We start from the raw sequence: 26,163 nt of genomic DNA on the forward strand, positions 1-26,163 counted from the left end.
AACAGCCATAGAGGAAGCAGTCACTGGTGATGGATGAACGGCGGATGGGTTGTAAGTAGAGGGGGGCATAGCCCTATTATTCACCTGTTGAATGTGAGGTGCATGCAACATGAGCAGTTTCTCACAGGAATAGTGTAGCCACATTAGAGGGTTGAAAGGCAGTATGACTGTCCCTGTATCACCACTGTATCGCCGCTGTGGTCACAGAGCCAGTCTTTTCAAATAACCTACGTGCCACAAAGAGATCAGGTGGTAGTGTGCACAGCTACGAGAACCAGGCATGCTAAACCCAATGGAAATAAATGAGTTGGATGAAATACAAAACAAACCAGGTCCCAGTCACTCTTGCCATGAAGGACTAACACCCTTGTCTAAGGGTTCCCTAGCAAAATAAAATTAATGTAAGAAACAAAAGAAATAGAAGTAAGAAGATACTAAAATGACAAAAAGATCCAAAATCTAGAGTCAAAGCAGCCAGGCTGTCAGGTGAAGGGACAACAGGTCACAGTGAAGGACCTACTAGTATCCTCTAATCTGGAACCACTAATCCGGAATGGCTAAGAGGATGATATGTTCCACTGGTCAATGAACCCATGCTGGGACTAGTCACCTGGATTAGTTTTCATCATTAACAACAGCCTGGGATCAACAGAATGTGTGAAAAGAGTAAACAAAATCTCGAGCCAATTAATCAAAGGCACTCCCCTGTGTTTCCCAGAGCACCACCACCTTCATGCAAATAACCAGCATTGCGTTTTCTGTGAAGTGGCAAACAGATCCCAATGAAGTTTTTCTGATTGGTAGAAGACAAGCTGCAGAGGCTTGTCTATCTAGTACTTGCGGGAACTGTAGCCCATTCTGCTTACCGCACACATTTAGTTGTTGTGGAGGCCATGAACATGGTTTTACAGATGTTACAATCTATTGCCTTGAACAGTAACTGCTGCTTTTCCCTTGGAAGCAGCTGGGACTTCTGCCTTGTTTCCATACACAGAAGTGCGCTGTTATGTTATCTAACCACATTGTAACCCAAGAGTCCATGACTATTGGTAGTCTCACCGCGTTCAGCTCCGACAGGTTTAAGTATAATCCAGCCTCCTGCATTGACACATGACCATTTGTCCATAGCTCTGGTGTACGAGCTCCCCAACCTGTCATGTGTCTGTTCTAAGATAGTATTGTGGTTCATGGATGAGCATCAGCAGATCCTTTTTTAAATGCAGGCAGCAAAAATAGACATTCTGTTATAGCTCATAGTAAAATATAAAAATATTATTACATGGTATTATTCAGAGGCATGAAGAAATACAATTCTATTAATTGAGGCATGAAATACATCTCTACACTTTATGAAATCTTTAAAAAATGGTATATCACAATGTATAAAATGATTCATATATAATATAACTTTATACATTGCTTTCTTTCCAGTCATTAAAGAAATGGTATTAATGACGATATACATCTTTGAGACATTGAGCATGCAACTTCAATAGTTATAATCAAACTTTTTTTTATGCTTAAACCTGGTAGATGTTATGAAGCACCCATCAGAATTATATAAGGACCAGGCCTGATATCGTGCCCTGTTTCTGAGATAATAGTTTGAAAAAGACGAATCCAGAAAGGCTGTAGCTAAAGCCAACATTCTACTATCAATCACCAGTGGATTCATCTTAACCCCAAGGATGTTTGGATAACATTTAAATAGCATTTTTGCCGAAAAATAAAGTGGCAATCATGCATAGAAATTCATTTGCCTAAAATTGGCACCACAAAAGGATTCACTACTGAAATTAGATATTTGCATTCATATATTGTCAGTTAATTGAATGCCATAGTCTTTGTTCCTTCTAACAACAAGCTCAGTAGTTAGGGCATTCTGGTTAACCTGGGCAAAAATACGATACCATGTACCTGTACTTAGAATAGGAGTCTTGAAAATTCCGTTAGCTATTTTATGGGGATAAACTAAAGCTTTGTCAAAACAGGGCTTAAAGTAGCCATTTATCTGCTGGAAATTGACAAAAAACCAAGACGATTTTTGTAAAATGGTTCTGCCTTGCCTGCCAGGATTTAAATATCCATGCAGAAAAAAATATGAAACCTATTGAAAGCCATCATTCTCCCACGTTTTGCTCAAAACTCCTAATTCCATATTGAGTCTCATCTTACTGCACTGCAGTAAAGTGACATTCATTTATTTCGGGTATATGGTATTTAACTAATAACGTTTTTTGACCAATCCGATCATTTGCAATATTGAATATTTCTTGGGGGTATTTCTAAGATTTGATAAACAGGAATGAACCAATAAATGGTTTGTAATACATCATGTTTATCAAATTGTCACAAACTTTAGTCTGGGTAGTGTTATGCGAACTCATTGAAACAAGCATTTGCAATGCAATAGGACTCGCATTTACACAAGACCTATTGCATTGGAAACAGGTGTGCGAGAGGGCGAGAAGGCACGAACGGGAGGAGGGGTGGGGGGCAAGAAGTCACGGATTGTCACGGACAGCGGGAGGGGGAGAAAGGGAAAAATAATGTTCGGAGTAAAGGGGCCAGTAGCCATGGAAGGATACAAATGAGGACATGGCCATCATGAGGAGTGACTAACAAGCCTAAAACTAATCCGAAACCGGTCCTGGGATGCTTGTTTCTGGTCCAGGGAGGACCTGGCTTGGCAGTTCGGTCTGGACTGTTCTCATGAGGCACAGGGTCCAGACTGATTAGCATATGGCCAGGTCTAAACTGGGGTGGCATTGTGAGCAAAGGAATAATGGATTTTACCCAGATCTCTTGACTGAGGGTGAATGTTCTGCATTCCGTCCATCAATTGCGTGTCTTTTGCTTTCTCGCCCTAAGTGCACCAGGTATGCCCAGACGTGGGTCCTGGGCTCACTGTGCCACTGGAATCAAGCTATCCTGGCTGAAGAGGGGTGAAACCCCGAAAACGGTCCTAGGATGCTTGTTTCCGGTCCAGGGAGGACCTGGCTTGACAGTTCGGGCTGGACTGTTCCCATGAGGCACAGGGTCAAGACTGATTTGCATATAGCCAGGTCTAAACTGGGGTGGCATGGTGAGCAAAAGAATGATGGATTTAACCCAGATCTCTTGACTGGGGGTGAATGTTCTGATTTGTTCTGCATTTCGTTCATCAATTGTGTGTCTTTTGCTTTAAAACCAATCGGAAGACAGTGTTTAGGACATAAGCCAATGAAAAAGAAGGGCGGAGATTGGGCAGAGCTTCCACAAACCTTCCATGCTATACTGAATACTGCATGCCTCGCAAAGCGAGCAGTGCATGCTCTGCAACGCTAGGCTCAACCTAAAAATGGTCATATGGGCTAAGTAATACAGCCTAGTAAGGGAGAGCTAAACCTCCATTCTGTGTATCAGGCTGAATCTAGAACAGTTTACTTTTAGGTCTTTATCCTTTCGATATAAATGTAACAATTTGTTTATCTAAAGAGTAGAAAATGTGTTTGCAGGGGGAGTGGCCAGTCAACGGTGAAGATGACCGCTGCTTGACAGGGCTCAAACGGACCGCAGCCTCCCAATATAATTAATCCGGCACTAATCTGTAAAATTCACAGTACCTGCTGGGTGCTGCTAAACCCCAGCTGTGTTCTCCGGACCTGGGGTGAATATCAACAGCTCTCGGCGAGATCGAGAGAGAGAGAGAGTCACCTGCGGCCTATGGAAGACCTTTCGCATTGGAGTTGCATGAGCAGTCAGAGCTGCGTTCCTGGGAAGGCAGCAGGGTGTGGCCCACGTGACGGAGCCTATCAGGAGGCAGCGAGTTCACGGCCCGATCGTAGGTGACTTTCCCCGGTGCCCCATCCCCTCCCAGTGGTGACCGAAGGAGGCAGTCATCTCACACCGTGAGCGGCAATGGAGGAGTGGAGGTAGGAGATGGATGCCAGCTACTGAGGGACGATTCCTGGGAGAAACATTATAAAACGGCGGGCCATACATTTCTCCAGAGACCTGGGAGGTAGTGGACGCTAGGTGGGGGGCCTGAGATGCTGAAAGGGAGGCCTGGCCCCGAGCTGCACACCCTGTGACCTGCCATTTTCTGTGGGGAGCCTGAGTGACTATGTGGTGATAGAACTGAGCCAGTAAATAGAGAAGCTCCCAGAAACCACAACGACCCAGTGTTGGAAGAGGAGCAGAGCAGATGAACGCCAGAGACCTTACCCACTCCCCCAGCGGGAAGTATAATTGAGGTGGGACACTAACAAAGTGGATGGGCTGGCTTGTCAGTGTGGTGGGCCCAGTGGCGCGACCAAGGAGGGGTGCATTCCCAATCAACCTAAGCTAACTTGGAACCAGTAATCGGACACCCTGTGGGGGAACACCTTGTTTTCACCAATGCCAGGGGCAGCCTGCTCTGGACACTGCTGGGCTTCCCTTTTGAGTGTTGGGGACCCTGCATCCCTTGAATAGTGAGTGATCGCAGGGGGGAATTGGCGACGACTGACAGACCAATAAGCGGTGTGGAGCACCATGCAACACCGGGAAGCATATCCCTTATCCCCGGGGAAACGCGACAGGCTGAGTGAGGTACTACGGCCTCACGGTTAGGCAGATGCTGGTACCAAGGGGAAAGTAGTGTATAAAAGAAAGGGGAGAAAGCCCCTTCCGCTCACAAATAATATTTCTGGTGCTAAAGGACAGAAGGAGACTCTCCAAACTAAGCTTGATAAATACACGTCAAAGTCCCCCGAAACGGAGATAGTGGTATCAGCCTAGACGGTGACGCTGATGGAACCAGTTGACGGACATGGAGGCCCCACACTAAAAAACATAATGGAAGCTATTAGTGGAGTGTGCACCTCACTCAAACAGCGAATAGACTCAATTACACTGAGGTTACTCTCATCAGGGCCGATGGTCACAACCATAGAAACCGTCACAAGGGAGCTCCAATCTGACTCGGAAAATCTAAAACAATAAATTAAAGAGCAGCCAACCTCCAGTCAGATCCTAGAAATGAAACTTGATGATTATGAGGGTAGATCTTGCAGTAACAATGTCAGAAATTTGGGAGTTCCCGAACGAGTTGGAGGACCCTCAGTGGACTTGTTTGTGGAAGATCTAATCACCAACTACCTGCAGCAACGGGGCCTCTCCTACCTTTTCACAGTCAAAAGAGTCCATCGGGTTCTGGGAGTCAGTCCAAGACCAGGGGCACCTGCTAGGCCCCTGCTGGCTAGGCTGCGCAACTTCAGGGATCAAGACGCCATATTCAAACCGCATGTAGTGTCCCGCTGGTGAAATTTGAAAACTGTAATATATCCTTCTTTCCCAACTTTACAATTAACCTCCTGGATGCTGCACATATTTCTCTGCTGTGCTGGGCCATAATGTTAGTGGGTGTGGTCATGACGAGCTGAGCTCGTCATGAGCACAGGAGCACTGTGCCTCATGACGAGCTGAGCTCGTCATGAGCATCGAAGGGGTTAAAGTGCAAAGGCAAAGAGCATCCACCCTAGAAATAAAGAAGGTGCTACAAGATAAAGGGATGAAAGACTCCATGATATTCACAGCAAAACTGCTGAATGAGGCAGAAGGAAAGGCATGGTTCTTTAATACTCCAGAGGCGGCACAGGAATGGCTAGACGGTTGGAGAACAGTGGGTGAGAACAGTCCCTGATCACGACGAGATAAGCCCCACAAAAAGATGAATGAGTACGGAGACTGCAGGACAGCCAACATCAAAATGGTAAACACAGGGGACAAAGATAACTGACCTGCTGGATGAGGTCCAATGTTGGCTCAGTTTGTGCCTTAAAGAGGACAAATAGAGACAGGCCCGGTGTAACAGGGGTCCAGGACTTGGGGCAAATATTGCCATGCTCTTCCCAAATGGGAGACCCGGGGCATGGGTGGGATTATGGTACAAACTCTACATTAGCCAAAATAGAAGAACCAACGTTTAAAGGGATGAAACTCCTTTCTTGGAATGTGAATGGAATGGGAGATAAACGTGGGAGAGTGCTCCAGTATATAAAACATGTTGTCCTATTGCAGGAGACACATCTGGTCGGCAACTCCTCTAACACTTTGGTCGGTACAACGTTGTGGCACATGCTCTAGAGGGGTGGAGATACTTATGCGCGGTACCGTCCCTCTGGCAAAAGAACATACTTGGATAGACACACAGGGTAGATATGCTGCCGTGGCAGGACTCTGGGAGGGCCAGCCGATTGCATTCTATATCTCTCTTGCACTACACAACATAGCCTTTCAATACTTGGGAGACCTGCTTTTGAATCTCCCAGCCGGGAAATTGATTACAGGGGGAGACTTTAACACAGCTCTAGAGGAACTATTGGATCGCCACCCCCTCGCAACGGACATCGCAAGCAGTCACACTTGTCTGAATTTGTAGCAGCTTTGGGACTGGTAGATATCTGGCGAATTTTAATTCCAGATAGGCAACATTTTACATTCCATTTGGTTGCCCACAATAATTTTTCCAGAATAGATTATATACTTACTCTGGCAGATCAGGTTGTACACTTCAAATATATACACCACTTAGTGAGCGGTCTCTCTGTCCACTCCCCATTATTGGATCTCTATGCATTAAACACACGACAATATGGGAAGATGGCACCAATCACCGAGGGAAGGCATTACCAAGGGAACACAACACTACTTCCAAGAAAACGAAGAATCAGTGGATTCAGCACTGACCCTTGCGGAAGCCTTTAAGGCAGTAGCGAGGAGGCAGGCTATTTCCTTGATAGCCTGGGTCACAAAAGAAAAGCAAGCGGTAATAGAAAAATTGGAAACCAAAATGTTGCTACTAGAGGGAAAATTGACAGGTGATGCCCCTGAGACAGCTAAACATACACTGAGTCTTAAAAAGAAGGAATACAAAGACCTGGTCACCGATATCGCTAATGCAAGTGAGAGCCGTCCAAACCAGAAGCTATGAGGTAGAAGATAAGGTGGGGAAACTACTCACCTGGCTCGATAAACAAGAACAAGCAAGTAGGTTAGTAACCAATCTCTTGACGAATGGTGGGTGTCGCTCCAAGACCCACAATCGATAGGAGATGAATTTGCCACCTGCTACAAACTTATTTACTCCTTGAATAATGCTTCTACTAGGGAAGCATCTAGATAACTATTGACAGATATGCCCCTCCCCACATTGAAGTTGGAAGATCTAGCTCTATTAGAGTAGGACATAACAGAAGAAGAACTGGCCTTAATCCGGCAAGGCAATGGGTCCTAACGGCCTCCCAAATGAATTCTACAAAATGGCAACTACTGAGATTGCCCCCTACCTTAAAAACATGTACTTAGAGCATCTGAAGGTGGGTCAACTCCTCGCAGGACAACGATTGGCAACAATTGTAGTCATCCATAAAGGAGGCAAACCGAGGGAAAGCTGCTCTTCCTATCGCCCCATCTCCCTACTTAACAGAGAGGTTAAGATTCTGGCGAAATTGCTGGCTTCACGCCTAATACAGATTATCCCATAGCTCATTCAACCTGACCAATACAGCCTTATGCCTGGGAGATGCACAGCACTAAATCTGCGTAGACTACATGGAGTTCTTAGGTGGATAGCCACACTAAGAAGATGCAGTTGTACTGTCACTAGATGCCAAAATGGTGTTTGACACCATTGAATGGCATTATTTATTCGCAGAGTTGGAGAGGATGGGATTTGGACCTCATTTTATGGGCTGGGTGAAATGATTATACAGCGACGCAATAAAACCTCTTCAAACTTCCCACTGGAGAGAGGGACGAGAAAGGCTTGCCCCGGTCTCGTCTGATCTTTGCTCTGGTGCTTGAGCCCCTGGCAACCTGGATCCATGGCGATCCATTGATCAGAGGTCTGCGTTGGATGGAAGAGTAGGAAGACCGTATTTCCCTCTATGCAGACTACATACTTCTGTATCTAGCGTCTCCCAAATCCTCATTGAACAGAGTATTGAACATATTTACAAACTTTGGGAAATACTCAGGCTACATGATTAACTGGACAAAGTCAATTATATATATACTGAATTGCACACTCCCCTCATTGCCCAGGGGATGTGAATTAACTGTAACCACTGAGGGACTTCGGTATCTATGTATGTGTATATGTGTATATATATATATATATATATATATATATATATCCGACACACTCGTTTTTAGCGTTTAACTCCCACCTCTCTCCACAGCAGGCTCCCGGCGGGATCGCCACTTCCCGAAATAGTTCAAACAAACTCCTGGTGATTACAGAGCTAATAAATCAGCATGACACCAGAGCCGGGGCCCAAATGTTCGTTCTTAGTGCAAATATTTATTGGCACACGGAAAACGGTTTTCCGTGTGCCAATAAATATTTGCACTAAGAACGAACATTTGGGCCCCGGCTCTGGTGTCATGCTGATTTATTAGCTCTGTAATCACCAGGAGTTTGTTTGTTTGAAATATATATATATATATATATATATATATATATATATCCACACAGTCCAGGATCCCAATTTGGAATGGCCACAACAGAAGCTTGTTAAAAAGCTCTTTTATTGCCTCACGCTGGTGAACAAGAGGCAGCAAAACACTTCCAAGTCTTGTATCGCCAAACGCGTTTCGAGAGTCATGGTGCTCTCTTCATCAGTGGCTGGTTGGAGTAAAACAAAGTTGCTGCATTTTCAAATGTAATTAGTCAACACCTGCCCCTCACTGGGCGTGGCCGCACTCGGCTTTCTGGGTGTTGTAGTATCAATCTGTATTGAATCCCAAAGGATGTGCACTTCGTACCTTTCTCTGCAGTTTAAATCCCATGTGGGTAGAGGTGAAGCACTGCTTTCATTCACCCTGCTTTGCTGATGCAACGGAGCGCGGGTTTACGCTCACACCTGGATAGAGACGCTCCCCTTCTGCCGTGAATCACTGACACCAGGTAGGTGCCTGCAAAGGGTCGTATGTATACGATGGGCCATATCCGTGACCAGGAAGGGCCGCTGAAAATCCACACAGTCCAGGATCCCAATTTGGAATGGCCACAACAGAAGCTTGTTAAAACGCTCTTTTATTGCCTCACGCTGGTGAACAAGAGGCAGCAAAACACTTCCAAGTCTTGTATCGCCAAACGCGTTTCAAGAGTCATGGTGCACTCTTCATCAGTGGCTGGTTGGAGTAAAACAAAGTTGCTGCATTTTCAATCACTGACACCAGGTAGGTGCCTGCAAAGGGTGCGGCCACGCCCAGTGAGGGGCAGGTGTTGACTAATTGGGATCCTGGACTGTGTGGATTTTCAGCGGCCCTTCCTGGTCGCCGATATGGCCCATCGTATATATACGACCCTTTGCAGGCACCTACCTGGTGTCAGTGATTCAAGGCAGAAGGGGAGCGTCTCTATCCAGGTGTGAGCGTAAACCCGCGCTCCGTTGCATCAGCAAAGCAGGGTGAATGAAAGCAGTGCTTCACCTCAACCCACATGGGATTTAAACTGCAGAGAAAGGTACGAAATGCGCATCCATTGGGATTCAATACAGATTGATACTACAACACCCAGAAAGATGAGTGCGGCCACGCCCAGTGAGGGGCAGGTGTTGACTAATTAAATTTGAAAATGCAGCAACTTTGTTTTACTCCAACCAGCCACTGATGAAGAGAGCACCATGACTCTCAAAACGCGTTTGGCGATACAAGACTTGGAAGTGTTTTGCTGCCTGTTGTTCACCAGCGTGAGGCAATAAAAGAGCGTTTTAACAAGCTTCTGTTGTGGCCATTCCAAATTGGGATCCTGGACTGTGTGGATATATATATATATATATATATATATATATATATATATATATATATATAAAATCACTAACCCGTCCCTATTCTATGATAGAAATCTCTTGCCCCGATACAGCGGCTATGGGGAGATGAGCGAACTGGTGATCCCTTCAACCCTCTTAGTTCGGAAGTGCAGCCCTATTTAAGATTGAAGATGGCACTTCCTAGATTTTCATACATACTCCAGAACGCACAGGGCCTAGTTTTGGAATCCTGAAAGCAGGGAACTGGATCACTTTGATTTGTTGTTACAACACAAAATATACTGCATGTACCTAAACCACTTCTTCCCAACTCGTGATGGGTCACAGGTAATAATGATTGTTGGATAATAGTGTAAACTTATGTCCATGTTGCAAGTACAGGGTTCTAAGTAAAAGTGCCCCCACAAGCTCCAAAGAAATGCTTTAGGAACCTGGTTGTACAAACCTTTAACCGGTAAGAGGGAGAAGAGTGAAAGAGAGGGAAAACAGTTTGTGGGGATATGCTGTGTCTGAACATTTAACTGAAAACCCCCTCTTTCTACTAGGTATGCAGGAAGAATTACATGATTTGGCAACAAACAGAAAATTAATGTGTTGCTGCAAGGCAAGCAGTGAGGTCAAGTCTAAATGACAAGGGATGTGTGATTAATAACTTTCAGACTATCAATTTTAGTCTCCGTGTCATACCTTATAATGGCTGAGTTACATATTATTATGATAATTCTAAGTCACACGATCTACATTAGATTGCCACATATAATCACCATATATTATAAAACATCATAGTTGGTGTGTGCTCGAATTCCGGAGGTATGGGTTGCGTTCACTTTATCGTGTAAGAATAGGAGCTTCTCTGGCAGGTCATCAGATTCTAAACACAAAACTCTTGCAAATAAAATTCATAAGAGGGGTGGAAAATACAAGTCTGTTTTCTTCTTTTCTGCAGAACAGTCTTGTGACAAAGGAGACCTAAAGCGTAAGACTAATAAGAAAAAAAGGGGAAAGGGAGAGGCTTCACAACACTATCATGGGTTGCCATTAACTGCTCTTGGTGGAATGGCATCGTCGTATCCTGTAAGCTTTAATTCCACCATTAAAGCAAACATTTTTTTCCAGCTTACTACTGTGCAGATTATACATTTTTGGGCATCAAGCTGTAGCTTGGTGTAAGCATTTGTTGTTCTCATCTAGTCTCTTCTATGTGTTGCAACTACTTCTGGAATTTAGCAATATCAAAGCGAATTGACCTCAATCCTTTAGAGATGTGTACCTCCCTCTGTGAATCTATGGACACCAATATTGTCAGCAGTACCTTCCTAATCAGGTCCACTGTAACCTCAGGCCCCCCTTGAATATGTAGCGGCTTGGTATGTGCACCAACTGCAATAGGTTCAAAAGGAAAGGAGCGCAGGAAAATATGGAGATTGCTGGGAACAAAGGGATATAGATTGAGAGAAGACAAACCAGGAATATATCATTTCAGCGAGGTAGAAGGACTAGCAGCTTTACAAGCTTCTATGTTCTTTTTAGTATCTCACCTTTGGAAAGTTCTACGAAGTAAGAGTGACAATCAAGGGACCAACTGGGCCTCAGTCAATAATGGACATAAGAGGAGACACATTTGGAGCACAGGAAATGTGGATACGGAGTGAAGGGCTATAAAGTTCTTACGCTGCATTGACAATCAGAGGTGACCGAAGTCATCCCACTGATGTTAAGACAAATCCATATGAGGCTCATGCATTGACATTCCAGGGAAATACATGTTGTGTGGAGCAGAGGCAGTAGGACAGGATGGGTGAAGCAGCAAAGCACACTGTCAGTCACAAATATAAATATACCCCCCATTTCAGAAACTAGAATTCACAAGATGAGGCAAAGTGGCAGTCATTGAGTCTTCAAAAATTACATCACAATCAGTGGCCATGTGCAGCTATTCACATAGACACATGTAACATTTGAATGGCATAAGCTTAGAGGTGCCTGGAGCGCGAGCAGAAAGTCCTGTGAAGGATGGCTGGTTTAATGATCACTCTGTAATCTGGTGAAGAGGAGCAGGAGCAGATAGTAATTTTATCCATTATTTTAGGGGAGTCACTATAACGCAAGGACAGGGTTTATCCAGTCTGCTAGGCCTGGTGTTACCAGTTCCCAACAGTGATGCAATACATGTTGGTGACTCGACCACCATCAAAATGTGGGTGGTCATGATCATGTAAGGTGAGAATAGTGGCTGTGGTCCATTGCTGCAACAAAAAAGCTAATGAGACACAGCCAAACAGTCTTCATGGTACATGGAGCAGCCGAGGCTCAAGACTACCTCGCTGGGTGGGGGAGCACTTACAGGACTCGACTCGTCAACAGCATCGCCACATCAACTACCTAGAGTTGCTGGCCATTCAGCTAGCCCTGAAAAGCTTGCTGTAGCAGAGGAAGGACATCCTGGAGTGTCTCAATGTGGAAGTTCTTAGACAGGATGTATTTGTTGATGGGTCTTAGGTTAAGAATGGGCATGGGAGACCCGTCCTTCTTAGGAATGCGAAAGTATAGGGAGCAAACTTCCTTGCCGCTGTATTGGAGCAGCACAAGCTCTATGGCCTTCTTGCAGAGAAGGGCCTGCACCTCCTCTTGAAGCAGGCTCTGATGTTCTGGGAAGAGGCTGTGCCTGTGGGGAGGATGTGTAGGGGGTATGCGTATGGAGAAGTGTGGCTCACGGTGTAGAGCAGGCAGACCCGGAAGCTGAGGTCAGACCCGGGACCAGGGTTCAATTCCCGACGCGGCAGGGCCTTGAGCTGAAATGTCCACAGACTCGATAATTCTCGCTTCGGTGCCTGCTCTAATCATGGGTTCTCACTCTGCAACTCTGGGCATTAAGCTTGCTTAATCTCCACAATGGCCCCCCTGCGGCGGGATGCCTGGCGGCTTTCACCTTGGGGATGCCCTGTAGGGGCTATCTCTCAGGGAAAAGCCAGGACGGGTTCTCAAGGCAAGGGCCGGGAAAGCTCCGGGTAGCTGTGCGCTCAATAAATGCAATAATAATAATAATAATAATATGATGTTGAGAACTCACTGGTCTGAGGTGATTTCCACCCACCAGGCTAGAAACCTCTGTAATCGTACCTTAACCCCTTCGACGCTCATGACGAGCTCAGCTCGTCATGAGTTACGGCTCTCGTACGCTCATGACGAGCTCAGCTCCTCATGAACCGCGGGTTTTTAAAAAAGTCAGCGCACAGCGGGAAAACGCACCGCGCGCATGGTGTTAACAGGTGTTATGTGGTCAGAGGAGGGAGTGTGGGGGGTGGGGGAAGAGTGGGGGGAGGGAGTAAATCACTGCTTTGCTGAGGCATCCCCGAGGGTGTCTATACCTCTGCCCCTAAGGTTATTTTTGTAACCCCATCTGTAGTAGCCCGAGAAGGTGTCTGCTGTTGTTGCGGTCTGTGGAAAGAGGTGGATGTCTCGGTGGATGTGTTTTTAGCACCTCTATGGTACTGAGACCAGCGAAAATACCTACAAGTGGAGGATGTTTGCAGTGCTCCCATGGCCTTCGCAGGATCGGTTTGTCCTTCCTCATTTCTTTTCGATCAACTGGTCAACTTGTGGTCTGAAGAGATGCTCCCCATCGAAGGGCAGGCTGAGCAGATACAACTGTACATTTGGCTTGAAGCCAGAAACACGCAGCAAGGTCTATCAGCGAAAAAGGCCAATGGAATTTGTTCAGTAGGCGGAGGTGTCAGCAGCATCAAGGATATGGATGCTGGAGATGAGCTTGCACTCTCTGCCACAAGTTCTTGTCCCCTTTTGTTGTACAGGTACAGGGAGGTGCTGAAGAAGCTCAACTGACTGGACAGCAATGTGCTGCTCTGCCAAGCCTATAATCTTACTCTCCCGGTCAGGAGGTGGTGCATCACCTGTGCCCTGGGCCCTGGTGGGCAGTGTAAATGACATGGGAGTCAGGTGTCCCCTAATGTAAACAAGGTCACACTGGGATGCTATATACTTCTTATCAACCCTGAGGGTAATAACCTTGGCCTTACAGGCTCCTTAAAGATGTTGGGGGCAAGCTTAAGCATTCCCTTCAGCATAGGGAGGTACTGATTGGATTGCTGGTAGAAAGGGAACGTCTTGAGCAAAAGATGATCATCCCACTATAGATTGCACATTTCAACCTTGTGATATATGCCAGCCCTTTGGAGGACCTCATGATGAGTAGTAATACCATCAGGTATTTGCAGCGTACAGGTCGTGATCCATTTCCCTGGGCGGGAGGTAGGTGTTTGGTCGACATAGTCCTCCCAGTGTAGGTCAAAGGGCATGTCATAAGGGTTATTGGAGGAGCCAGACCTGTCTCCACCAAACTCAGAATGAGGTGACCCCTGTAGAGAGTGAGCTGAGGGGTCAGCAAGTGGTAGCGGTGAAGAAGGAGGGGAAAGGTAAGGTCGAGGGATATAAGGCAGAGGTGATGGTGGGCCGGTGCCTCTGTCTGGAAGCTGAAGTATCTTAGGCTCCAGCTACAGTGGTGAATATAGGGGTTCTGCAAAAGTGAGATTTCTCCTGTGTGAAGCACAGTCTTTGGCCTGGGGGAGGCTGTGCAATGGCCCGACCAGTTTGTGGGTGTATCAGGATCCGCTGCTCACAGGCGTCAAGTTCAATCAGCTCCGAGTGTCTCAAGTCTGAAAATGCATTTGAGGGTGCTTTCGATGCCGGCGCAGACAAGGTGGTGGATGCCGAATGGCATGGCTTCTGACCTGGTTTTGGCACAAAGTGCTGGGTGAGCACAGTGTTATACCGATCATGGCCTCCAGGCAGTGTCGAACCGGAAGACTCCCGGAGGACATCTGGGCTCAACGTTCAACCCCCTGGAGTGTGATGATTGGCCGCTCTCTGGTGAAGGGGATGTGGAAAAGATTTAAGGTTTCAGTCTTCGATGGGGAGACAGTAGCTCACCGACTTAGGCCTCAGAGACTGAACTCTCTTTCAATGTGAAATCCTGGCCCTCAGCGGCAGATGTCCCCAGCTGAGGTTTAGCTTGAACATCCTGTTTGTTAATGAGATATTCCGGAAGGCGAGGTATGCACAACAGGAGGACTTATCATGCTTCAGGACAGACAAAGGTAACACACCTGATGGTGGTGTGTCCATGGATACTTGGTGCAAAACTTTGGACAGTGCATGAATGGAATCCTTTCTATCACAGATGGAACATTCTTAGGCTTCTAACTGTAGATGAAGCCCCGGAGGGTCGAAGCCCAAGCTGGGCGCGGAAAGGTCTCAGTCGTGGAGTCGGACGAGGGAAGCACGACGTCTCGAGATCAAGAGAAGACGCAACAAGTGCCTTCACCGTAGAGTCTAGATCATCTGAATAGGCTAGGGAAAGCAACACGAGGCGTCGGCCCGGAGCTTGGTGAGACACGCCTGAAAACCTAACGTCAGAAACAAAACAATCCAACAATGGAGCAGATGCCCATGTGCATTATCAGCAAAATGTGGAGTCAATATACCTTGTGACTCACAGACTTCTTCAAAGGAAAATAAATTGCACATGTCCGAGCCCAGCACTAGAAGGAAGGATGCAAAGCATATGTATCTACACCTAAACATGGCGCAAATACTTTTTTCCTAATTTTTAATTACTCTATAAAATGGGAGGGTGCGTGCTATTTTGACCGTTCCAAGATTTGGTGGAAGAGTATACAGGACACCTAGAACAAGATAAAGTGCAAATGATACCAGGACAGCAGCCAAAGCTGATGACAAGGAAGGTCATGTGAAAAGAACATGTGTGGGTTGCTGCCTGCCTGTGCTCTTACTCATATAATCGGAGTGCCACACCTCCACCCTAGAAATTAACTGCTACCTCCATCAGATATTTTGTGAACACCCTTGAAGCAGTGGTAACCCTGAAAGGAAGTACTTTGAATTGGTAGTATTTCTACTTACCACAAAGTGAAGGTACGATCAGTGGGTAGAATGGATGTGTATAAGTTGACATCTTTGAGCTAACATAGGCATGAGGTAACCTTGTAGTAGCAGAGGAATGACGTCTAGCAAGGTTATCATGTGAAACTGTTCAGATAAGATATATTTGATGGCAGGTCAGAGGTCCAGAATTGTCCTGAGGAAGCCATCTTAAAGAATGTTAAAGTAAAGAGGGTAGGTACCCTTGCCCTGGTACTGGAGGCACTCTCTATTGCCACTTTGTGAATGACTGCTTGCACCTCTTCCTCTAGGTGAAAATGTTCTCTGCTGAGGATGTGTGCATGGGGTATTGTAGGGAGGGGTTGTGAGAAGTTCTAGGCAGCAGCTGCAGCAAACCGCTGCTAAACCCCATTAATCAGAAGTGATTTTCTCCCAATGGGATGGGAAATCTTGTGGTCTCCCTCTGACGTGATAGGTTGGTGGCAGGGCAATTCAGTGTTTGGAGGTGGAGGCCATTTTAACAGAGCTGCTTCTACCCCTACCTTTGTTGTTGTTATCCCCTATAAGCATACCTTAGTGCCAGCAAGTTAAAGTACGGCTGCTGTCTCTCATAAGAGTGCGGGTGATCAGAGAAAGTGTCTTGGATCTTCCTCTAGTCTTTTGTTTCCGAAAGGAGCTTCTGGAGTTTGTAGAGCACACATAGATTTTGCAATCTTGGTTTACTTCTAGATTTTTTCCAGCATCTCATCAATCCATGGCCCAAAGAAATATTCCTCATCGAACAAGAGGTTAAAGAGATGCTGCTCCTGTGCCTATGGTTTAAACCCTGAGATGGAGAGCAAGGTGTGGCATCTAAGCAGGACGCTAGTGTGAATGCCTTGCGAGGCTGTGTCTGTGGCATCGGAATCACAACAAATCTTGGCACTGGGGATGATGTTGCCCGCGGACAATACTTTCTCCCCTCTCTGGAAGGTGTTTTACAAGCTCCTGCATCTCCTCCCACTGGGACCTGTTATGATATTGGGGTATTGCACACTCCGCGGCAACAGACAAATACGCGCTGCCTGACTTTTTAAAAACTGTGATTTTATTGACTTTACTGATTTTAAAGCATTTTGGTAAGCTGAACTGTAAATACCTGTTTGGGAAAAGTTAATGCGGCGTGGGCAACTCTCCGGTCCACCGCGGTCGCGTTCACGAACGGCTGCTTGAGTGGAGAGAGGCTGCCTGCTAGGGGGAGTGGCGACCTGACTTTGGCGGCCATTTTGGAGAGGTTAGGGTTCTAGTTGCTAACTCTGGGGGCATAAATTCAGCGTGTGCTCAGACGCGCAGTGGAAGTGTGCCACTGGCTCGCCAAAGGCGAGCCCATCTGCGCCTGGGCGATGCCGGCTGCCAAGAAACTCTGCCCTCTTTAACAGGTAGAAAATGACGGTCCTAATGTACTCTAAGGAGAAGCTGCTGTATTTAAGGGAGAACATTTTGGGCAGGGGTTGTATGGGAGAGATCTACGGAGAAATAGGGACACAAGGCAGGAGATTTGGTCAAGTGGGTGGTCGTCTACACAGCTTAGGGAAATAGCTGATCCCCTCCACTCTCCGACCCGAAGCAACAAGCCAATACGGTACTAAGTACTGAGAATAATACCCAGGGGAAAGCAGTAAAGGAGCCCTTCCAGGCTCTGTATATTAATGCCAGATCTATTCCTAAACATTTAATGGAATTGTGGGTCTTTCTGGAGGATTTGAAGCCGGCTATGTGTCTAATTTCTGAGACCTAGCTGCAAAGTCACTCCACACCAGTCCTGGCCCTTGAGTTTCCTGAGGAGTATACCGTCACATGACTAGACAGGGTAAATAAGAGGGGGGGAGGCCTGGCTATAGCCTTACGTGCCCCACACTACATCAAAGTACTTGATACAGTGTTGATGGACTGTATGGAACTGATGGTGTTTCAGTTGCAGTCTTGGAAAGGGGCTAGCAGGATGGGGCGGTAGTGTATCATCCTCCAGGAGAAAGTAAAGAAATGTTTCACACCTCATTACTGGAGACCATCGCCCCGTATATCATGCAATCCGAATTCCTTTTTTTTTGGTCGGTGACTTTAATCATCACTTAGATGGCCCCTCTAACACAGACACGAAATGCGTGTTATCTGCCATGGAGTCGCTAGGTCTCTCTTCAAAGATCCATGAACCTACTCACGTAGCAGGGCCTACCCTGGACAACATCTTTTCAATCATAGGCTTATTAGTAGAATCTCCGTGGGCACTAACCTGGACTGATCATTTTGCACTCAAATTTACCGTTAGCAGGACAGACAGAGGAAGCCAGCCCCAATATAGAGAGAGTACTTGCAGAGCTTGGAGGAAAGTCACCCTTGCAACGTTTAGTCAGGTTTTTAGACCCCCTCTTTTGACAGAGGAGAGGGATGTGATAAAAGCTTTAGAAAAATGGGAGGCCTCCATTGGAGACACTTTAAATATCATTTTGCCACTTAGACCAGTGTGTACGCAGGAAAGGGCTGCCTCAGTCCCCTAGTTCTCTGAAAGTCTTAAAAAGGAAAATGCCCTGTGTAGAGGCAGAGAAAGAAAATGGAGGAAAACCAAGCGGCCAGAGGATAAACAGGCCTTTTCAGTGTCACACAAATCTTATTTAAAAAAAACTGCAATACAGTGAGAAGAGACCACTTAGGCTTGCGAATACAGGAGGCAAGTAACTCTTCTAAGGAGCTTTTTTAAATACTCAAAGAGTTCACAAACCCTAAAGTAAATACTCCCACTATTCCCCTGACACAAACGCAATGTGATGATATTTAGAAAATCATTTCAAGGACCAGATTGATAAGATCTACAGTTCCCTGGCTGCAGGAGAAGTATCGAAGGGGTTTTCCCCCCTTGGGAGACACCCCTTACTACCCAGACTCTACTCCTTTACAACTATTACCACAGATCAAGTGGAAGCTGTGCTGGCATGGACGAAATCAGGTGCACCCACAGACCAGGCTGTGCCATTTATAATGGCTGAACTTGCCCCAATTTTATCCCCTTCTCTAGCTGAGGTCAGCAACATTTTCTTGGCTACGGCCACATTTCCTAGGAAATGGAAAAAGACGCTTAAAAAACCTCTGCTGAAGAAGGCGCTGGCAGAACCCAGTGGATTTGCAAAATTATAGACCAATCTCCCTTGCAGCTCGAAGGTCATGGAGACACTGGTAAATAAACAACTTACGGGATATATGGAGCAGCATAGTTTATTGGACCCCTCACAATCAGGATTCCGTGCAGCCCACAGCACGGAAGCGGCATTGGTGGAGGTCACGGATACTATCAGGATGTCACTGGATAGAGGGACGCCCACTATGCTGGTGCTCCTTGATATGTCGGCAGCCTTTGACACCATCTCTTATCGTATCCTGTTGGATAGGCTGCAGGAAATTAGTGTTAAAGGCTTTGCCTGGACTTGGCTGCAGAGCTTCCTTAACAACAGAACACAATGTCTCCAATTAGACACATTTGTTTCTCAGACTACGGTAGTAGACAAGGGAGTCCCACAGGGCTCCATCTTAAGCCCCACTTTATTCAACATATATGTGGCTCCGCTGGCTACCATTATTAGATCCTGTGGTTTTGAGACAATCTTGTATGCGGATGACACTCAGGTGATTATCCCCATCGAGAAGGACCCAGCAGAAACCAGAGCAAAGTTTAATGCCTGCATGCTGAAAATTGCCACCGGGATGAGCAAGAATTTCCTGCAGCTAAACTCAAATAAAACGGAGATCCTCCTGTTTGGGAAGGCTGCGGAGTTATGGTCCTCGGACTGGTGGACGGTGGAACTGGGGAGGCACCTAATCCAACCATACAGGCACGGAACCTGGTTGTCGTGATTGATAATGGTATGCTGTTCCTCCAGGTGCAGTGCCTTGTCAATAAAAGTCAGGGAACCAACCGCTACCATCGGTAAATGGTAGCGGAGGTGGAACCTGGTGATGGAGAGGGATAAGGAGGGGATCCTGCTCTTGCGGATCTAGGGTTCTCACACACCCAGCAAGCTAGGTGTCATGCTTCATCATCTGGACCTCCTCCTCGTTGGGTCGGAGCTGTAATACCCAACGGGCACCCGTGTAGGGGCTCTTTATCGGAGATCTTTTGTTCCTTGCTGTATGATGAAGTGGGGGTGTGTGGCCCATGGTGTGTAGATATCGGGAAGAGAGTGAGTGAGTTAAAATAGGTGGGATAGTACGAATAACAATTTTTTTAGCTGATTATCCACCTTGATAAAACAAAAAAAAGAGTGGCAGCTCCCCTGACGTTAAGGTTCAGTTGGAGCTATAATTATCACAGGAGGTCGACATGTTTCTTGCCTAGTGGTTTTATCAATCCGTGGCAATTCCTCAGGACCTAGTCTAAAAACGTGAAACTATCTACACTCAGTGGTGGGGCTATTAGCTACCTACCATATGTGAGCAATTACGATAGCAAACTTCAGTAGTGTCGTTGAGTAACCTGTAGAGAGGGATATAAACAGTGCTCAAGTAAAAAATCCCTGCTGTAGTCATACAGAATATCTTCATAGTTTTTAAGTTATACCTCCCAAAAATCCTCATATCCCTACTCAGTGAGGGAGTGTACAAAGTTTATGTGAAGAGGGGCTTGGTTCTCATCCTCTAGTGCATGCATGAAATTATAGTCGGACACTATCCCACTATAATGAGAAGACTCGTCTCCCCTTTAGGAGGAGCATCCGTAGTGAGGTGTACTGGTCGTTAGTTAAAAACTCGGAGCTGCACAGATCTGTAATCATGAGGGGTGAAGTGCACAAATCTGTAATCACCAATGTGACATGCCGCTACAAACAGTTATTAAAAACGGTAACATTTTAGGTTATTGCGCACCTCCCACTGTGGGTAATGTCACTCCACTCGGTGCGCTACGGTACTCTTTAGACACATAGTGATAGGGTGTCTTGTAAAATACAAAGGTTAGGAAGGTAGAGAGTGTGCGACCAGTGCATTGTCTGTCCCTAAAGTAGAGACAACTCGGGGAGCATCCACATATTCAAGCGGTCCCCCATTTCGTCCAGAATAACACAATGTGGGTGGACGGCGAGGCCGGGAGGCCGGGAGGCAGCGGTGGGTATCGCAACCTCCGGGGACCCAGCATAGGATCTGAGGCTGAACCGCAGTGCTTCCCGTCTGCCACACAGCTTGCACTCCGGCGGTAGGCTGGTAGGCGGTAGGCTGGTGGCGCGTTAAACAGTGCTGTTCCCACTCACTATGCCAACAGTATCAAGGCTGCAATCTCAATCGGTCACAGGCTCATGGCCCCAATCTCACAGGTACTCACCTATCCATATATGGACTTTCAGAGCTTTTAGCTGCAGAAGGACTGGACTTATGCATTCAGACCACTGATAACTTGTTTGTCACAGAAGCCTTCATTTAGAGGCCCCGCGTGGGCTATCACATTCTTGAATTCTTTCTGCAGCGCTTTGGCTTCACACTGCATTTACTATTCCAGTTTCTTGGTTCTGGTAGAGTTTAATCTCCATGTTGAAAGCCAGGCACATTCTCAGTCACAAGAAATGTAAAATATTTTCTCAACGCTAAGACACAGTTAGTTCATCTGGACACACATGAGGAAGGTCATGTACTTGGCCTAGTTGCAATAAATAACTTATCTTTACAAGTTCAACCTCCCACCCTCCTGGTGTGCTCAGACCGCTCTGTGGTACACTTCACTGGGCGGACTTTACTCTAAACCTTGTAGGCATCTCTCCTGTTTGATCCCCACTACATCCGGAAGAGGGGACAGGTCAACAACCATTAGCTTGTCTCTACACGATTTAAAGCGCTTCCTGAATTAAGAGGGGGCAAGAAAGCAGATGTTATCTTAAATAAACGAGGGGTTCAGATACCTGTGGACAAGCTAGCTCCAGAATCCAAGCCTGCCACAGGCCAAGGAACACGTCTCCTTGGTACTTACTGTCTTTATCTGCAGAAATAAGGAAATTCTAAAATCTGGAACGCAGATAGCACAAAAACTATTTGCTAATTGACAAATCTATTAAAAGACTCTAAAAGGTTAACAGAAGTCTATTAGAGTGGAACAATCTATTTGTTTCATGTTACAAATTGATTCAGGAGGCAGTAAGATACAAAAACATTTTTAAACTGCCAATCTTTTCTACAGCCTAAAATCCCCAATTCAGTTATAACCCCCTCAACTCAATTGTGCAATAAGTTGTCATATTTCTTTGAAAATAAGATCAGAAACTTTCAAGCTGAATTGAGCCTCATTGTACAGGATTCACCATCTGAGGATCTTCCTTGGCTTTCGTAATCCTCATCAAACTCCTCGTTTCATAAGTTTATCCCCATGACTCTTTAGCATTCTAAACCGACGCTACTTAGCTATAAATCAGGCTACCTTTTGGACCCACCCCCCGTCCTCCAAGTGTGTTGGCAAAGTCGACTGATGTCATCAATCCGGTGATAAATAATTCAACACCTCTTTGGAATATGCCTCTGTCCGAACTTTGTGAACCAAGCCAAGGTTTTGCCTTTCTTGAAAAAGCCTTCTGTCAACCCCGAGATCCTGTACAACTATCCTGTCCAACTATCGCCCAATTTCCTTGCTTCCTGTTTTAGCGAAGTCCATAGAAAATGGTCTAATCCCAACTGATTGAGCATCTAGAAAGAGAAGGTCTACTGTATGCATCACAAGCAGGATTCAGGCGGCTTCAAAGTACGGATTCGGCCCTACTAATTATATCTGAAAAAATTAGGTTTGCTTTTCGGGGGCGGGGGCTAGCAGCCCTCATTCTCTTGGATTTGTTGGCCGCTTTTGATACCCCTTTACTTCTTCAACGTTTAGCTGAACTAGGCATTTACGGCCTATCGCGAAGATGGCCTCAGTTTTTTCTAATGGACAGACAGCAATAGGTAGGATTATCTAATTTCTCCTGAGCTAATATATGTCTCACCTGCTGCACCACTCCGGAGTCTTCTCTGAGTACTACCTTGTTTAATGTTTAAATGTCATCTCTCACGGCTCTGATTGAGTCGTATGGAATCAAGGTGATTTCATTTGCCGACAATACCCAGTTGATTTTTCCAACTGGGTATTTGAGCGCCCCTCAAATTATGTTTATCTGAAGTCAGAGTGGATGCAGAACAGCATGCTTTAATGCAACTCTGGCAAAACCGAGATTCTTCTGTTTGGCAAGAGGGAAAGCTGCGTTTATTTCACAGTAGCTGACTGATGGCCTGAAGACCTGCCCTCTCCACCTGCTCCAGTGTCTAGTGTTAGAACCCTAGGTTTAAAATTTGATAGCAAGGTTTCTTTTGTTCAACAAAGGAGGGTGCCGAACTGTTCCTAAAGAAGATTAAACAGACTGGCGTGACGGTAGGTGTGTGTGTTACACCTTTGGGCATCCATTTTGTTGGACGTGTTTGCCTCACACACCCGAAAGGGTGTCATGCTTCATCATAGGCGTTGCTCCTCGTCGGGGAGGCTGTGCAATCCCCGACGGGCTCACCTCAGAGAGGGGCTCTTTGGCGGAGATTTTTTTGTCCAACAGCCTATTGGTGAAGTGCGGGTATGTGGGTCAGGGCAGTAAGTTTCCTGGAAGAAAGGGTGATTAAAATGAAGCAGGGGGTGCCGGAAAACACTTTATTTTCGGGGTCCCCCTACTGCAGTTAAAAACGTGTAACTAGCTCGCTGGGCGACGGCAGATTAGGTAGCGTAACCCTAAATGAGACTAGAGTGAGGGTCTTGGACTAATTACCACATGAGTAGACCTATTCGAGCTCGGCGGTGATGGGTAGGTGATTCCGCACGGACACGGGAAGCTTGAGCCAGAACTGTAGGCACAACCCCGTTGTACCGACCCGCCGACTACTCATGTGGTAATTAGTCCAAGACCATTAGGCATAGGATTAACCCCTAAGGTAAAACTACACGAAACACATGACACCAGCATGTTTTTCTTTCTTTCTTTTTAACCCTCACCTTCACTAGGTCCTGACGAATCGCGGGAAACTTCCCAGGCGAGAAACATGTTGACCAACCCTCACTCTAGTCTCGTTTAGGGTTAAGCTACCTAATATGCCGTCACCCAGCGAGCTAGTTCCACGTTTTTAACTGCAGTAGGGGGACCCCCAGAATAAAGTGTTTTCCGGCACCCCCTGCTTCATTTTAATCACCCTTTCTTCCAACCCAACCAGAGCCCCTCTTTAAATGCTAATTTCGTGAAAACAGATGAATGGATTTACACCAAACAACAACAAGCATTGGCAAAGCCATTATATATATATATATATATATATATATATTGCGGTTACGTAGAACAAGGTGATACGGCCTTTTTTTTTTTTTTTTTTAGGCTCGCCTCCTCGTCACCGTCACTAGAGATAGGGGAGCGGCATTTACAGTGTTTGGCAGCATATACAACACTAAACGCTGTTCCCCTACCTCTCGTGACGGCGGCAAGGAGGCGAGCCTCGTGTGCACTATATATAACGAAAAAGACCGCCTGGTCGAAACGTGTCGCCAATAAACACTTGTGTTTACACGGATCACTGGAGGGCAAGTCTGCTTGTTCCTCGTTTGAATCTATTGAGAAACTCTTCGCCGATATATGTATATTCACATACATACATACATACATACTGTGCACATGAGGCAAAGCCTTGAGTGGGTCATAAGGCCCCTGTCCCTTTCAACAATGGTAATAGCATATTGCACTCTATGCATGGTTCATACAATGCCATTTTTAGGTCTTGCCTGCAGGCAGCGCGCATGCACTGATGCAATGGCGACGATCTATTGGGCCAAAAACCTTTAAGAAGGGGCTTTTAGCCTGCCCATTATTTACCATTCCTTAGTATCAAAATCATTCTTCATTGCTGCCTTCTAATTTGGCAGAATATGCGAGGCATCACTTCCTTTTCTTTGTGGGCACATGGACCAAGTACAGATAAATTAATATCAATTAAAGCCAGTCCTTTGCTCGTGCAGGGTTAAAATGCTATTTTTCCCTTATTGGCATTTTTTTTTATAACGTAAATTCGATCCAAAGGTATCAGCACTTTACATGAGCATGTTACATTACACAAGTACACGTTCTTTCAGGCATGAGAGATTACATGATTTGCCCAGAATTACAGGATGTTGAGCCGATGACTGCTGTTGTTTATTCCTTCATATTGTCAACTAACGCATTCAATCACCCTTCTGAGTATTAGAATAGTTTCCGTGTGCAAAAACATTATAACAAGAGCAATATATGTATGACCACTTTGCTGACTAAATCTGTAGGGGGTCTACAATCTGTGTCTGAAAAACGTATTTAGATCTGCTGTGCACAGCCCAGGTTAGCAAGATCTTTACACTCTGCACCTTCAAAACAGATTCTTCATCATAATACAGGATTGAGTACCTACCTGGAAAAGACGGACTAGAATTATTAAAGGATGTGAAATAAAGGAATCTAAATAGATACAATGGTAAATAACAGTCCATATAAAATGTCACTACTGCCTGTATTATTATGGCGTTTCAAGACGTTTTTAGGGGAATTATGCTGAAAAGCAGAACATTTCTCAAAGTTTTCTTGGGCATATGAACCTGGAATGCTTCTTAGGAAGGCCAGTCGTGTTTTGCGCATCATGAAAGCATCACAAACAGGAATTCAGACTTTTCTAAACTTGTTGCTGTTGAAAATATTGCAACTGAAAAAAAAAACACAAACCACAAACTGACAGGTGTCTCAGCTAGAAAACCAGCAAATTCACTAGCTGCTGTAGTATTTCCTGGTGGACAGCTCTACCTGTAGCAAATACACATTATTTTGAATATTTCATCAGTTTTATAATCAGTACAACAATTCTTTAATGAAAGAGCAAGACTTCTGAACATAGGTTTTCTCACAAGTAGAGTGGTGAACTTGTCTGTTATTGCCACTGGTAATGTGGCTAACCCTCTCATGCAGTCACTGGTCACAAAGAGAGAACGGACTAACAAACTAAGATAGGATGGGCAAATATTAAAGAGGAAATAAACGAACTCAAAGCTTGGAGTTAGGGAGAATTCTGTGCGTGTAAATCTATGGAAGGATAGAATGTTAGCAAAAGCGCCAAGACAGGTGCATATGTTCCGATTTTAAATATTGTCGCTGCCCAATACAGGGCAGTTGATTACTACTTGATCGCATGAATCTCCTTCGGAAGCAGGAAAGAATTAAACGTTTTTGTTTATTCTCTCCCCTCTAATTTTACCTGTTAGGATCAAAATGGTCATTTTTGCACATATCTTGATATAGAAATAAACTGGAGACAAGTGAGGTTGTGAGGGAAGGTATTAATCCTATTCTACTGCCTTGCGTTCAGGGAACACCAATGTATCACCCCCATACAACCGTTTGGTCTACAGACTACTTGTGTT

The 26,163-nt window shown here is 45.6% G+C and overlaps 1 protein-coding gene across 1 annotated transcript in view; it reads right to left on the reverse strand.

Moving 5' to 3' along the window:
* Positions 1 to 26,163, reverse strand: part of SRCIN1 (SRC kinase signaling inhibitor 1) — a 922,972-nt gene that overhangs the window by 65,320 nt on the left and 831,489 nt on the right. The gene's annotated exons all lie outside the window — the stretch shown is intronic.

Source organism: Lissotriton vulgaris, chromosome 5, assembly GCF_964263255.1.
Source record: "Lissotriton vulgaris chromosome 5, aLisVul1.2, whole genome shotgun sequence".
Lineage (NCBI taxonomy): Eukaryota > Metazoa > Chordata > Amphibia > Caudata > Salamandridae > Lissotriton > Lissotriton vulgaris.